The following is a 13122-nucleotide window of genomic DNA, read 5'->3' on the forward strand; positions in this document are numbered from 1 at the left end:
CTCTTCCTTTCTTGGAGACATGGATGATTGAACAGTGCAGACAGTGCTTCAGGGCTGTTGAGGAGCAGAGGTGTAATAGCATATGCAGCCAATTTCTTAATCCTGACCTTGCTATTTTTACCTATGCAAACTGAAGTAGCCCTGTGGCTGCTCTAGTCTGTACAAGGCAGTTATTCAGAGCCCTGCTACTCACGGGAACAAGGGAAGGAGAAAGGTGGCTTGGGTCAAGTACCTGCCTCTGAGGTTGATGCTTCTGAGGATTAAAGCTTGTTTTCTGTGGAGTCCTGAGAGGAAGAAAGTAGTTTTTCAGTACAACAAAGAGGAGGGTATTTTGCCTGCATGGTCCCATGAGACAATCATGATACTGATTAATAGAAATTTTCTTTGTTTTGGGAGGGAGTCAGTAATTTACAAAGCTACATGTTCGCTTGCAGTACGAAGACAACGGGTTTGTCTTTCTGCAAATTTAGGTCATTGGAAGAATATGGGCTTGCTTAGTTTTGTAGGAGTACGTTTTTTAAAAAACTAAAAAGTTAGAAGAAAAATGAAGGGGTCATAGGATTGTTTTATTTAGCACATTACCTAGAGGCCCCTTTGTATGAAGGAACTTATTGCATCATGGCTCATTATGCAATGTAAATACATTGTTTCCATAACATCACTTCATTTGTCCTGTTGTGCCATATAAGGACCTCCTCATTTATTCACCATAAAGTTCACAATACCAGTCAGGAAACTTTCCATGTAGCTTCTCTTCTTCAGTTCACAACTGTACGCAACCCTGGAAAAATGAAGTAAACCATAAAAACATTTGAATATATGGATTAATAAAACTACATTTTTCACACTGTTCTTCCAATTGTATGATCTGTACTGTCCACCAGCCTTCAAGTTGCTGCCAAGTATTTTGTTAATTCCAAAAATGTCATGAATTTGAAGCACTGATATTTATTTGAAAAATTAGCTTTTGTTTCCTTTAGCTTATACTGTTCTGTAAATTCTAGCAATCCCAGTCCTTCCAAAAACATAAAACCATGAAGGTTAGATTATACGGGCCTGAAATCCAAGTGACCCTTGGGTTAGGAAGGGTCTGTGGCACCCCTCAGTTTTAGTCTTGTGCATAGGGAGGGCCCTGTGAGGGCCTGTAACACACACAATCTCACATATCCCTTTTTTAAAAACTTAGAACCTCAGTCTTAAAAGTAGTTAATGCTCTGTTCTGGTATTCCATGACAGTTCCAGGATCTCACTGATTATAACCATCATAATTTGCAGCTTACATTTACCTATAGCAAATTTATCTCCACTTGTTCCTAATACCAATATTGTTCTTAGATTGCTTCGGTAGCTCTTCTCCCTCTTTGATGCTTAACTCCAAAACTATTTATTGAGAATGATTGTATCCCCTCTTAATTTTGTGAGGCTGACGAAGCCACGCTCTCTACTTTTCTCTTGTATGATAGATTTCCCGTTCCTCCCATCATCCTGTCGGCCCTTCTCAGCATCAGTTTCAGCTCATCTTTCTTAACCACGGGTGGCCAGAATTTTACACGGCCTTCTATGCGTGAATGCTCTTCTCAGGGCCTCATGCAATGGTGCTCACGCTTCCCTGTCTCTACCTGAAATATTTTTCCTGATGCATCCAGGCAGCACATTTATATTGTATATTGTTGTTACATTTATATGGTGTCCTGATGCTGGAGGCTCATATTCTTCCTGTGATCGAGTAGGACACCCAGCTCTCTTTTCCCCACAGCCGTAATACATTGTGCCAATGAAACAAATCACGAAAATCCTATAGTGTGAAAACCATTTACTAAGAATCACTTATAAAATAGGTCACCAAAGATTTGTTGAGAAACAGCTATTTATTGGAACTAGCATTATGTCTGAATGTAGAGAATGTGCATGAAATGTGTCAGTTAATCAGGTCTGTTAAAGACGCAAAAAGTAAATGGTTGTTAAATATTATTGCGACTTGCAAACAAAAAGCATTTTTATTACTGCTTATTACTTGCATTTTGTCAGTGCCAGGAGGCCTCCCACCGAAATGAAACTTCTGTTGTATTGGATCTCAAACAAACATAAATTAAAGCAAAACAAAAAAATTCCTTAGCAAAGTACTTCCTACTCTAATTAGGAACAAAAAGTGTCCAGTGAAGGTGGCTGCGTAAGTCACTAACGGTTGACAATGGAAATAATAACCATATCATATGGTTTTGTTTTACTAATGTTGGCATGTAACTGTTCCCTGCAGCATGCAATCAGAAGGGCTGAGTATCTTCCTTCATAGAGAATCTGAGCAAGAACTGGATACATTAAGAAAAGATGAGGAAGTACAAAGGAGGTGTTACGAAAGTACATTAGTGGCATGGCAGATAGAACTGCTGAAAGGAGGCAGGGAAACAATTGTATTTGATTTTACACTAAAAAAAGGTTCTAGATGAGCCAACGTACTGTTTGAAAGACACTGTCTCCTCAGAAATCTATGCCTTCCTCTCTTCATAATTCTCCTCTGCAATGGCTTAAAAAGCCAGATGGGAGGAAAAAAAATCTGTATTTTAAACTCGTGAAAAGCAGACTGAACTGAGGATTTAGAATCTACAGCTTACAAACTACCCCTACCACTGCATACACTGCATACATTTAATAGGTTTGGAGAAGAGCATGCTTGCAGTAATTGGTACAATTGCTTAGACTGTTTCAGAGATTCCCAGGCTATATTTAAAAAAATAAATAAAAGAGGAAACAAGAATCAACATTTAAAAAGCATATGAATGGGATTTGCCCTGTTAGGCTGACCTATGAATGGCAATCTAACTGCAATAATGAAAGCACTGTTAGGAAAAGCCTCAAGCACAGGAAAAGCCTCCAGCAAGAAACAGAAAACAGTGCTTGCAGTGCTTGACTTAAAGTGTTTATCCTTACAATCACCATATTGGTATAATAATTCAAACAGTGACCCACTCCAGAGCACTATCCTTTAAAAAAGAACAGCAGGCGAAACTGTTATTGATCACCCTTGAAGTGAAAAAAGAAAATCTTACTGATCAGAGGGACGGTGGTGCAGCAATGGAAAACCAGTGACACTCATCAGATTCTTTTGGTCTTATGCTTATATAGCTAGGTCCAGCTACATAAAAGCCACCTGAGAAATGACAGCAGGCATCCATTGCAGCTGTGGGATGATCTAGGTCATACAAGGTCTCTGCAAGCTTGAGAACTGAGTGAGAGGGAAGTAGAAAAGGACTGCAAAGAAGCAAGCATACTCCCCACAAAAGGCCAAAAGTAGGACTAGGAAGTTATAGGAAAAAAGTCAGCTGTAAGCCTGAGGTAGGAAATTCTGGTAGGGCTGTGGAGAGAGCCAGCTTGGAACCATGCTATAAAACAAAGAAAGTAGCAGCCTAGGAGGAATCTCCTGCCTCCATCTCCATCAACAACAGTAATACAGCTGAAAAATTATGAAACTTAGCAGGCCACAAAGGTATGATGCTAAAGGCTATGCCTGTAAGTCATATTCCTGGTAATCTTTGGCCTCAGAGGCTCTGCAGATGGAGATACAGTAGGAAAGAGAGATGAACCAAATTTAATAAAACTTGAAGGAACTTAGACTGAAGGCTGAAGATATTTACAGGAGCCACAAGGAGGCTAGTCTTCGTAAATATGGCTGGACCGCTAGCTACTGCTGTAGTATTTCTCTAAGTAGCTCTCTATAGGAAAAGATAGATTGCAGTTGCAAGTCTGGAAGCCTCTTGGGTTATCCCATGATATACAGAATATGAAAAGCATCCTAAAAGAATGCCATAAAATCCACAGAAGATCACTGCATCTCACTTTCCATTTGGGAGAGACAGAGACTGAGTCAAAACAGAACTCCTTAATAGACTGAATGGACGATACTGGTGTTTTTGCCAGGTTATAGGTTCAAACATTACTCACTTTTCTAATCTAAAGTAGGTCTCGTTAATGAGAATACAGGTAGCTTAAAATGTAGAATTTCCATGAAAACTATTTCACGCAACCCCTTTATCCCATAGTAGAATTTGAAGTATTGCCTGTTTACCGACCATGTTGACTAAATTAATGCAATATTAGAAATGTATTTAAAAAAGATTTTTGTCTTCCACTCTTGCAGAACACTTTCAAAGCAGAAGTGCTATTGCTTAACAAGTGTCATATAATCACTGGCATGCACTAATAGGTTCCTCCCAGAAAGCCTAGTTAGGTCTGGATATTTAATTTGAAGAATGATTGCCATGACTGGGTTAAAGCTGTATTATGGCTTTGACTCAACTTAGTCTATTGCATATAGATGAGAGCTAGGGTAGAGAAACCTTTCCAGATAGAGATGGCTTGCCTTGTGGATGACTACCCTGGTCTCTCTGAGGATGTCTAAAATTCAAGACCCGTTGCCTTGGCAAGCTCCAGACTAAGTGGCTTTCAGTCCCTCTGTAAGCAGTTTAAAGCAAGGTCAAGTGTACCTACATTAGTTGTAACCACTCTGGGTAGTCCATGCCTAACCATTACCCCCTGTGATACCTATGATATTGCATAACTACAGAGGCAATGAGACACTATTTCTAGAAATGACCTTACTGTGCCAGTCAGTCAAACAATGCTGCTGTGATTCCCACTACAATGGTTCTAGGGGATGATGAAGACTAACTCAAAGAAGTTGCTGTATATTCAAGCTAGAGCTGACTGTGCACAAGTAGCGGCAACATTTCTCTAAATGCGTGGACAGCACAGAATTATTTCAATCTTGGACACTTTAAAAACACCCAGAACCAAAAAAAAAGCATCTTTTTTATCTAGCCTTTTCATGCATTTCTCTGAACAGAAATAAGTCCCTGCACAGGAGTCTGGCTAGTAGAGAGCCCAGGTGAACTCTAGGAAATGAGGTTTGAATCTTCATTGGAGCTCCACTCAGCAAACTTCAAATCAGTTTGAAGGAAAAGTCTTTTGCTACTAACATACCTGTAGAATCCCCTTGTTACTTTTCTATATCCCTTGTTAGTTTTAGCTCCAGCTTGGTTTTGACATTCCCCTTTTCACCAGTAAGTACATAAGCAGTACTTCTATATGCTTCCTTGTTTGCCTGTCCTTGTTTCCACTTCTTGTATGGTCTCATTTCCATTTCAGTTCATTAAAAAGCTCCTTGCTTAGTCAAGAGGGCCTTCTGCCCTCATCATTCCCCATCCTCCTGTGCAAGGAGTGGTTTCTTCCTCAGCTCTCAGAAAGTTTCTTCAAAAAGTAACCAGCTCTTTTGAGCACCTTTGCCCCCTGCGGCAGCTTCCCAGAAGATCTTGAATAATTAGCTAGCTACACTTCCCTGTGTAAATTGTGATCTGGTTATTCCTACAGCTAGTTTCAATATCTTTTACAGAACAATGTTTGATTTATCTGATAGGTAGAACAGGAATCAGTTTTCCCAGATATCTTCTGTTCCCAGGTCATTTTTCATTTGAATTCCAAGTATTCTTGCCTTTCTTTCTCAGACCAAGATATTTGGATTAATGAAGGTATTTAGAAGAGACTGTTTTATCTAACAATTTTTGTAGTAAAAATTAATATTTTCAAAAAACAGCATGAATTGTGAATCTGAGACGACAAAGTTTGAGCACAACTTCTTCATGTCTAGTTGTTGCCACTAGAGTGGGCCTAGTAATAACTGGAAGGAAGAAAATTAAAAACAGCAAAAAAGCCACATGTGCCTTTTGTCCCATATTATGCCTGTGGCTTAATTATACAGCTGCATTGTGTGCTTAGCTAAAAAGCAATAAAGGCTCTGCAAGAAGTACCATTAATGAATCAGCATCACCCCCTGAAGATTAGTTTAGTTACTGGAATCTTTCTGGTGGAAATGCTTTTTATTTCTTTTATTCAGCTTTGTCTCCAGTGGTCCACATCCAGCAGTCCCCAGTTTGTTGGTATTGATGTAAATAGCTAGCAAAGGGTCTGGATTGAGGTAATGAATAAGATCACAATCAAATCCTACCATTTCAGAAACATGTATACACCATGTAGGGGGTAAACTCTGCGGATGTTAGCACAGCAGTGGCAACTCAAAGATGCCTTGTCTTAACACGGGATTTTAACGTTGGGAATAATCTATCTTTGAGAAAAGCATGAAGGCACATGGTGAAAATGTGCAAAATGGGGGCCATGCAGGGAAGACAGCATTGAATTATGTGTATTTCATGGAACTTCTTGCTATGAGGTACCATTAAGGCAAGGAATTTAAAGATACTGTAAGTTATTAGACATTATAAAGACACTTATAACTCTACCATCTCTTCAAGGAATTGAGACTTGGACAGTTCTAACTTCTGGAAGTTGAAAGGAAACTTTCCCTGAAGGCCAAGTGACTCATTAAGAACTGTTATGCACTTTTTAATACATCAGTACATCCAGTTGAAGTGCCAGAATAATGAAATGCTTTTGGGTCATCTATATTAACAAGTACATACAATCATCATCAGTAGTACGCTGATGTTACTGATGTTGCTGTAATCCCTCATATTTCTGTTTGCCTTAGATCAGACCTAAAATTCCTTGTTCAGGTTTTCTTTTTGTCATTTAGATATAGGTGTTGTTATGAAATATTATTAATTAGCAAATAATCCAGTTGCAAAAAACAGTCAGGAATGATAATTTAGCAAAAATGTTCAAAGTTGCTTCTATTTCTTACGGATTGATATCTTGACTTGTTGCATGTGTTTCAAGGTATTATCCCACAGTGTTTAAAAATGATACTTTTACCGATGTCTTTATGCAAAAAGGCTGATTAAAATTCAGGGGAATCTGTAAGTTTAGGAAGGGGAGAACAATTTTTTTGTGAAAACTGCACAATTAAGCAGAGATGACAGTTTTCAAAGAAGAATTTCATTTTTGGAAAAAATAACCCCCCTGTGAGAACATCTGTCTTCTTGAAATGGCCACTGACAACATGGAGAAGGCATGCTCACTCTCCCTGCTTCCACCTGAAAGACGTCTAAGATCCTCCAATAAAACTATCGACAGTGGATGAATCCATCACTACAGAGACTCAAGATGGGCTTCTGCATCACAGCATATAGGTGATCTCCAGATATACTTCAGCTTCTTCTTTAGCACCTTTCATTAGCCAGGGTCATGGGTTCTCAGGTTCCTTCTCTGGCTTTGGAAACACTGTGTGTATGCTCTGGATTTAAATTCCTGTTTTCTAGAGAGCTTTCACTAGTTCATGCTCTGTCCTGTGTTGCTGGAGGATACGAAGTACCAGGAAGACATTTGCCCTTCCTGGAAGCTACCAATTCAATGAATAATCTCAATTCTTGTGTAACAGAAAGCTGAAAGCTAAAATTTATTCTTGAAAAGTTCGTTATGAACACAGAGCACTAGAGGAAGTAGCAATCAAGAATTCTAATCAGGAATCTTTAGGTTGCCTACAGGGTCAAATGCTATGTTCACAGGGACACTAGGCAAACAAATTGGCAGGATATGTTGATGGAGTCTAGACTGTAAAAGGTCTCATGAGAAATTAATTTCCAAATCTTTACTTTACCACATTTTACACATTCTACAACAGTACAACTTTTCACATCCCCATTTAAGAAAAATAAAGTTAAAAGCTATTGAAAAAAGAAGAAAAAGAGTTGCTGCGTTGTTTTTATCCAACTGAATATTTGCCCAAATGCAACTTTAAGACCCATTCAGCAGAATACTTGCATATGTGCCTATGTCATCTAGTCTGCCCACACACTTCCTGTTGGAAGTGGAGCTTTTTGATGCTTTAAACTAGGTGTTAAAATACCCTACTGAATCAGAGCCATAATTTAGGTTTCATTTTTTTTAAGGTGGAGAATGAATATCTAACTGCTTCTCCTCCAAGCAGCAACAGAGTCTGTAAGAAAGAAAGTGTGGGAAACTTTGTGCCACTCTTCTCCTGGATGTTTTTTTGTATGAAATGATGGTCGGATGGACAGTCAGGAAGTATTCTGAACTTGAAAGTAGGCAGGGTGCTTTTGCTACAATTAGTTCCAAATATCAAGTGTACTGCCAAACCTAATGTCTCAAAAGTACTCAAGACTGTAAGGTGTGAGATGGCAGGCAGTTCATTCATCACCATTTCATGTATTCTAAGATCATTTGCTTTATATGCATATATTTTGTAGCTGTGTTTGAGGAGATCAACTTTTCTTTAGTTAATGAACTATCATGGAAAACATGGTGGAAGACTATAAACTCTTCCAAAACCAGCATTTTCAACTCCTCATCTAATTATTATCAGGAAATGTATGAAATGAGAACAATGAACTGTCCTGAGTAAAGTCTAAATAACAAAAACTCAAAGTGTTTTTGCTTGACACTTTGCTCTAGCTTGACGTTAGAGTGACACCTACGCTGATAATCAACATATAAAGAATGGAAATGAAAAAGTGAAACTGAAGGGAAGTGTTTGTTCTCCTCCAGGACATTGAAATCTTAATTCTGAATTCTCTTAAGGAAAAAAGCTTCATCTGAATGAGACAGAAAACATATATTACAGATTGTCTTGAAATGTGCATGCATTGTGTGTGTTTGTGGACATTCTTCTATGTATTCTACCAACATAAGTGCTATGGCATAAATATCAAAAGAAGAAGGGGGAAAAGCACAGCCTCTAAATATTTCATTCCCCAAAACATAGTTAATTCTTGAATCTCTTTTCCCTTTCCCAGAAAAGCATATCAGATTGTTCTACAAGGGATGCAATTACCTACAACTTTCTTACATGCAGGACATTCAGCAAAGCAGAATATCCTTCTTCAAAATCTAGGCAGTTGATTATGAAATCCCTGTGATTTTATACCATTGCAAAACATACTGTATTAAAGGTGTACATAGCCAGTTATTTCCTGTTACAGACAAACACATATTGAGCACTCCCCATGGAATCTAAGAAACCTACTTTATCCTATTGCTTTCTTGTTGCTTCTCAGGATGTTTCTCTGAATGAATGAAAACAAATCAACTGCAATCTTACACAGAAAAGAACACGAACTTTAGATGCCATCTTCTAAATATCAGAGACTAAAAGGGCAAAGGACTGTACTCCAGTCACACACTCAAGGTAAGTTATTTCTGCAGTCCTCACTTTTCTTTAGCAACCCCTTTTCAACAGCAGACATAGAAGCTTCTGGTTTTATCTCTTTAAGCTTGGTCTGCATAAAGTGTTTTCATTTGCCCGTTTCCTCCCTGTCAGATAGAAATGACCTCGGCCTCCATTGCCAAATTAGAGGGCCCTTCCTATGATTCTTGGAAGACTACCTTTATGGTTGTTTGATGATATATTTATGGAAGGCCTTAATGCTGCCTCATAATTCTGTCACTGAAACACAGAATCCCTACTGAAAATCAGTAATAACACTATTTAGCATATTATGCAAGGGGAACACTTCTACATACCTTGTGTGATGGCTCATCTAAGACTTGAAATTCCTAGTATTCAGTATTTCGTTGATATTTTTGAGTCCTCTCCATAACTGGTGTGTTGCTGAAAGAGAAAAATACAGACTTCAGAAATATAATAGAGCAGCTAATAGGCTTCTACTAGCACTGACTGACTTTGACAATTTACAGCACTTTTTGAATTTATATTTTCAGTTTCACATATACTTAGCAACAGCTCTTTACCTTATAGCTTCGGTTTGTTACTATATCACTTCCATGTCCTGTTACACACCACACTGTTCTCTTAGCGTGGTGCTGTTCATGTTCAAAGTGTTATGTACTTTGAGTGTCAGAACTAACCAGTCTGCCTGAAAGAAGGAAAAGCTATGTTTTTCAGATAGTGAAATAGTGCTTTAAATACTGCATTTTGTGTTCACTGTAATTGTGCACTTAAGGAAAATAATTCTTTTAAGAGTTACTTTAGCCACTCCTGTAAATCTGAAGCAATGCTGGTGTTCTGTTGTTTTCTATTGTGTAATTTCAATATGCAATAATCCCTCCAAGTTGAATAATTTTGACTCTGTGCACACTTTGCAGTTTAGAGACAATCTGATCTGAATAGCTGTTTCATGTAAATGTTTTGGCAGTAACAAAAAAATTCACATTACTACTTAAAACTTCAAACAGCAATAAGGATTTTTCATGACAGTAATGAAAGAGCTTGATAGGCAGCTGGCTGAAAATCATTATTTCCTCTCTCTGAAACTGATATTTTCTCACTGAAAAAAAAATGAAAACAAATCTACTTTCAACAGGTTATTTCTGTATTAATGTGATACCAGTAACATCTGTGTAGATACCCCTCTTCTCCTATGGGCAAGCACTTAGATACAACACAGTCCAAGAAAGCTGGAAAGCTTCACCCCACAGCTGTGGGGTAAACATGTGATATGATGTTTGAAGCGTTAACTAATTGGAGGAAGTGAATGGACTATGATAACAATAGCAATAGGGAAATTTCTCAAGTGATTTGAGAAGGTTGTCTAGAGCAGGCTGGATGTTTGATTATGTATGCACTGGATACCCACTTCTCTCTACTTGAATAATACATGGGAGCTAGAAATTGTTTACTTTAAAATATCAAAATGAGAAATGATCATGTTCTGAAAATAAAACCTGGGAGTTTCAACTCTGCTACCTCTAGGAAAGCCCAGTGGGAGGGATAGGATTGCTAGAACTAGAGGAGGCCTCCTTTTCCATATTTGTTATCATATAACAAAATCTGAAGGCATCTTCCTTTGCAAAGAGCAGGAAATAATTCCTATGCAGCTCCAGGGCCATTCAGAGGTTACGGTGCCCATTTCACTTGTGGTGTTAAACAACGAGTGCATCAGAATTTTCCTGAGACTTCCTTCCAAGTCACAGAACACTGAGAAAGGAAAAACAAAAGCTCATGTACAGCGGAGAGTTTCTAAGTCAAAGGTGAAAATGCAGTGCTCGTCAGCTGTCCTCTCTGTGAAGTTCTCAAATGCAACTGGTTATTTTCTACCACTGGAGAGATTTCTTAGGGATACGTTTGAGAGCACACAGTCAGTGACTAAAAGTTCCAGTTAAAGTGTTTCTGTTAATTGGAGATTGTTTTGAAAATACAAACACAAATGTTGTGAATCTATGTTGTATTTTCAGCCTCTGCTCTGAATCTACTTGAAATAATAACCTGAAGTTTTAGGGCAATCAACTCTAGTATCCTACTGAGAAGTACTAGTGTATGTGTTGTCTACAGATTAATAAATGCAACCATGCGTCTCCATTTCCCTGAAAAATAAAAAGGATTGTACACATGACATTTATATAACACAAAGTTAAGATGTCTACATCTGGGAAACAGATTGTAGCTGTCTTTTCAGTCCTAGGATGAAGCAGCCTAAGAAGTGTCAAAAGCCAAGGGGTCCTTGCCTTACATAGAGTGAAATGTGGTGTTACTGACTTCAGTAGCAAAATTCTCATCAACTTTTGTGTTTTGCCTAGGATGCATTTTTATTCCATATAAATGGAAGCACATATTTTGACAAAACAAGCGTGATCTTTGTCAATCAGAGAACACATAATCACTTAGATAATTTGTAACACCATTTGTTAAGTACACAGTTCAGATTTTCTGCATAGATTTTCTTATTTTTTCCGTCCAAAGTCGCTTGTTATCTATACTCTTGGGACTTAAATATTGCTTGATAACTTTTCCACAGTATTATGAATAATGAGTTTGGAAAGGATTTTGAAATAGATGGGGCTGAATTCTCCCAAACTAATAAAATTCACTAGGTTTTTATTGATGTGGAAGAATTGCATTTCTTCATATCAGTTAGCTTACCTTAATCAATTTGCTCTTCTCTTTATGGATCCAGTTTAACACCTTCAACCACTGTGAATTTTTTTTCTTATAGCCTCCTCCATTCTCTCCCTTGCTTGTATAAAAGAGTGATACAGCATATCAGATGCCAAATGGCTAGCTATGCTCCATTTGGTTTACTAAGAAATAAATTCAGCTAAAACTATCTTCTAAATACTCTGCTAGTTTCAATCCTGTTATCATTAGACCTGTGCTTTGTAGACCTCCTTCCTCTCATTTGCAGGCGTGCAAGCCTTTTCACAGCAAGTTGTCTCCAGATGTTTGGTTGTAACACTCCAATTAGTGTGAGAGAGATGGGAATTCTGCTGTGACACCAGACTGAAATCTCTAACAACCCCAAGCTATGTCCGTAGCCACTTCCTAATAGATTTTTCACATTTGCTTGTGTTTTATGGTTCCAACCGAGGAACTTATAACAGGACTGGGGACATCCTGCTGGGAATTCGCAGAAGGGATATGCCTGTCCCCTGCATTGTCTCAGAGAATATTGAGCAGGCATTGAAGTGATTAAAAAAACCCAGAACTTTCCGATGCCTCATTTTATTCTTTTTGTCTTTGGCTTAACTCATTCTGGGTTGATACTGTTTAAGCTGCTAACCTTTCTTGATCAGTAGTTTTAATGTAGCTGTCAGATTTAACCACGTAAGATGCTGAGAAATCTTCTCTCCCATTGCTGCATTACCAAGGATGTTTCAATGAAAACACAATCCTTTTGATCTTAGTTACTTGGGAGCTCTTCTGCAGCTTGTATCTCAGCAGAAAATCTAACAATCTGTTTGTGCTTACTGGGAAAAAGATACTGTCGCCTTGCCAACATAATTACACTGGTGAGTTAGGGAATAAGGAGTGAGAACAGATGAAATATTTAGATATAAATAGTCTGTTTTCATGTGCTGCGATTGTCACTAATAAGGCAAGAACGTGTGGTTTGTGGTTAAGGGACAGGATGAGGAACCACGACATCTGGGTTCCCTTCTGAGCTTTACCACAGTGTATTGAAGAAGTCATCAAGCCCCTCTGTACCCCATGAGTTGGAAGTGGATAATAATACACTGGGGGCTAATTCTTCAATGCTGTAGTTTTCAGACACACAGAAGGGAAGAGCGATACAAGTGTATGATTTTTATGTATTACAAATCAGTCCAACTAAAAGTTTACCCAGAGAGTTTGGGAATTAATTTATCCTATCCTGACTTTAGGAATCAGACTCATTTGCCATTTCCCAGCAATAACGGAAAAACAAGAGGAAAATTAGAAACAATATGGAATGTCAGAACAGAATCCTGTCGGAAAGTATG

The 13122-nt window shown here is 38.2% G+C and overlaps 2 long non-coding RNA genes across 5 annotated transcripts in view; one reads left to right on the forward strand and one right to left on the reverse strand.

The window, feature by feature from the left end:
* Window positions 1–13122, forward strand: part of LOC112980881 (uncharacterized) — a 173959-nt gene that overhangs the window by 120588 nt on the left and 40249 nt on the right. For all 4 annotated transcript variants that reach the window (XR_003258546.2, XR_010388937.1, XR_003258547.2 and 1 more), the window contains exon 11: window positions 8964–9094. This is a non-coding gene — a long non-coding RNA (uncharacterized LOC112980881). The remainder of the gene's footprint in view (window positions 1–8963; window positions 9095–13122) is intronic.
* LOC112980883 (uncharacterized) overlaps window positions 1–13122 on the reverse strand; it is a 126419-nt gene that overhangs the window by 77580 nt on the left and 35717 nt on the right. The window contains exons 8-9 of the long non-coding RNA XR_010388939.1: window positions 9430–9517; window positions 583–781 (exon numbers count right to left, since the gene is read on the reverse strand). This is a non-coding gene — a long non-coding RNA (uncharacterized LOC112980883). The remainder of the gene's footprint in view (window positions 1–582; window positions 782–9429; window positions 9518–13122) is intronic.

This window comes from Dromaius novaehollandiae, chromosome 4 (assembly GCF_036370855.1).
Source record: "Dromaius novaehollandiae isolate bDroNov1 chromosome 4, bDroNov1.hap1, whole genome shotgun sequence".
In the NCBI taxonomy this organism is placed as follows: domain Eukaryota; kingdom Metazoa; phylum Chordata; class Aves; order Casuariiformes; family Dromaiidae; genus Dromaius; species Dromaius novaehollandiae.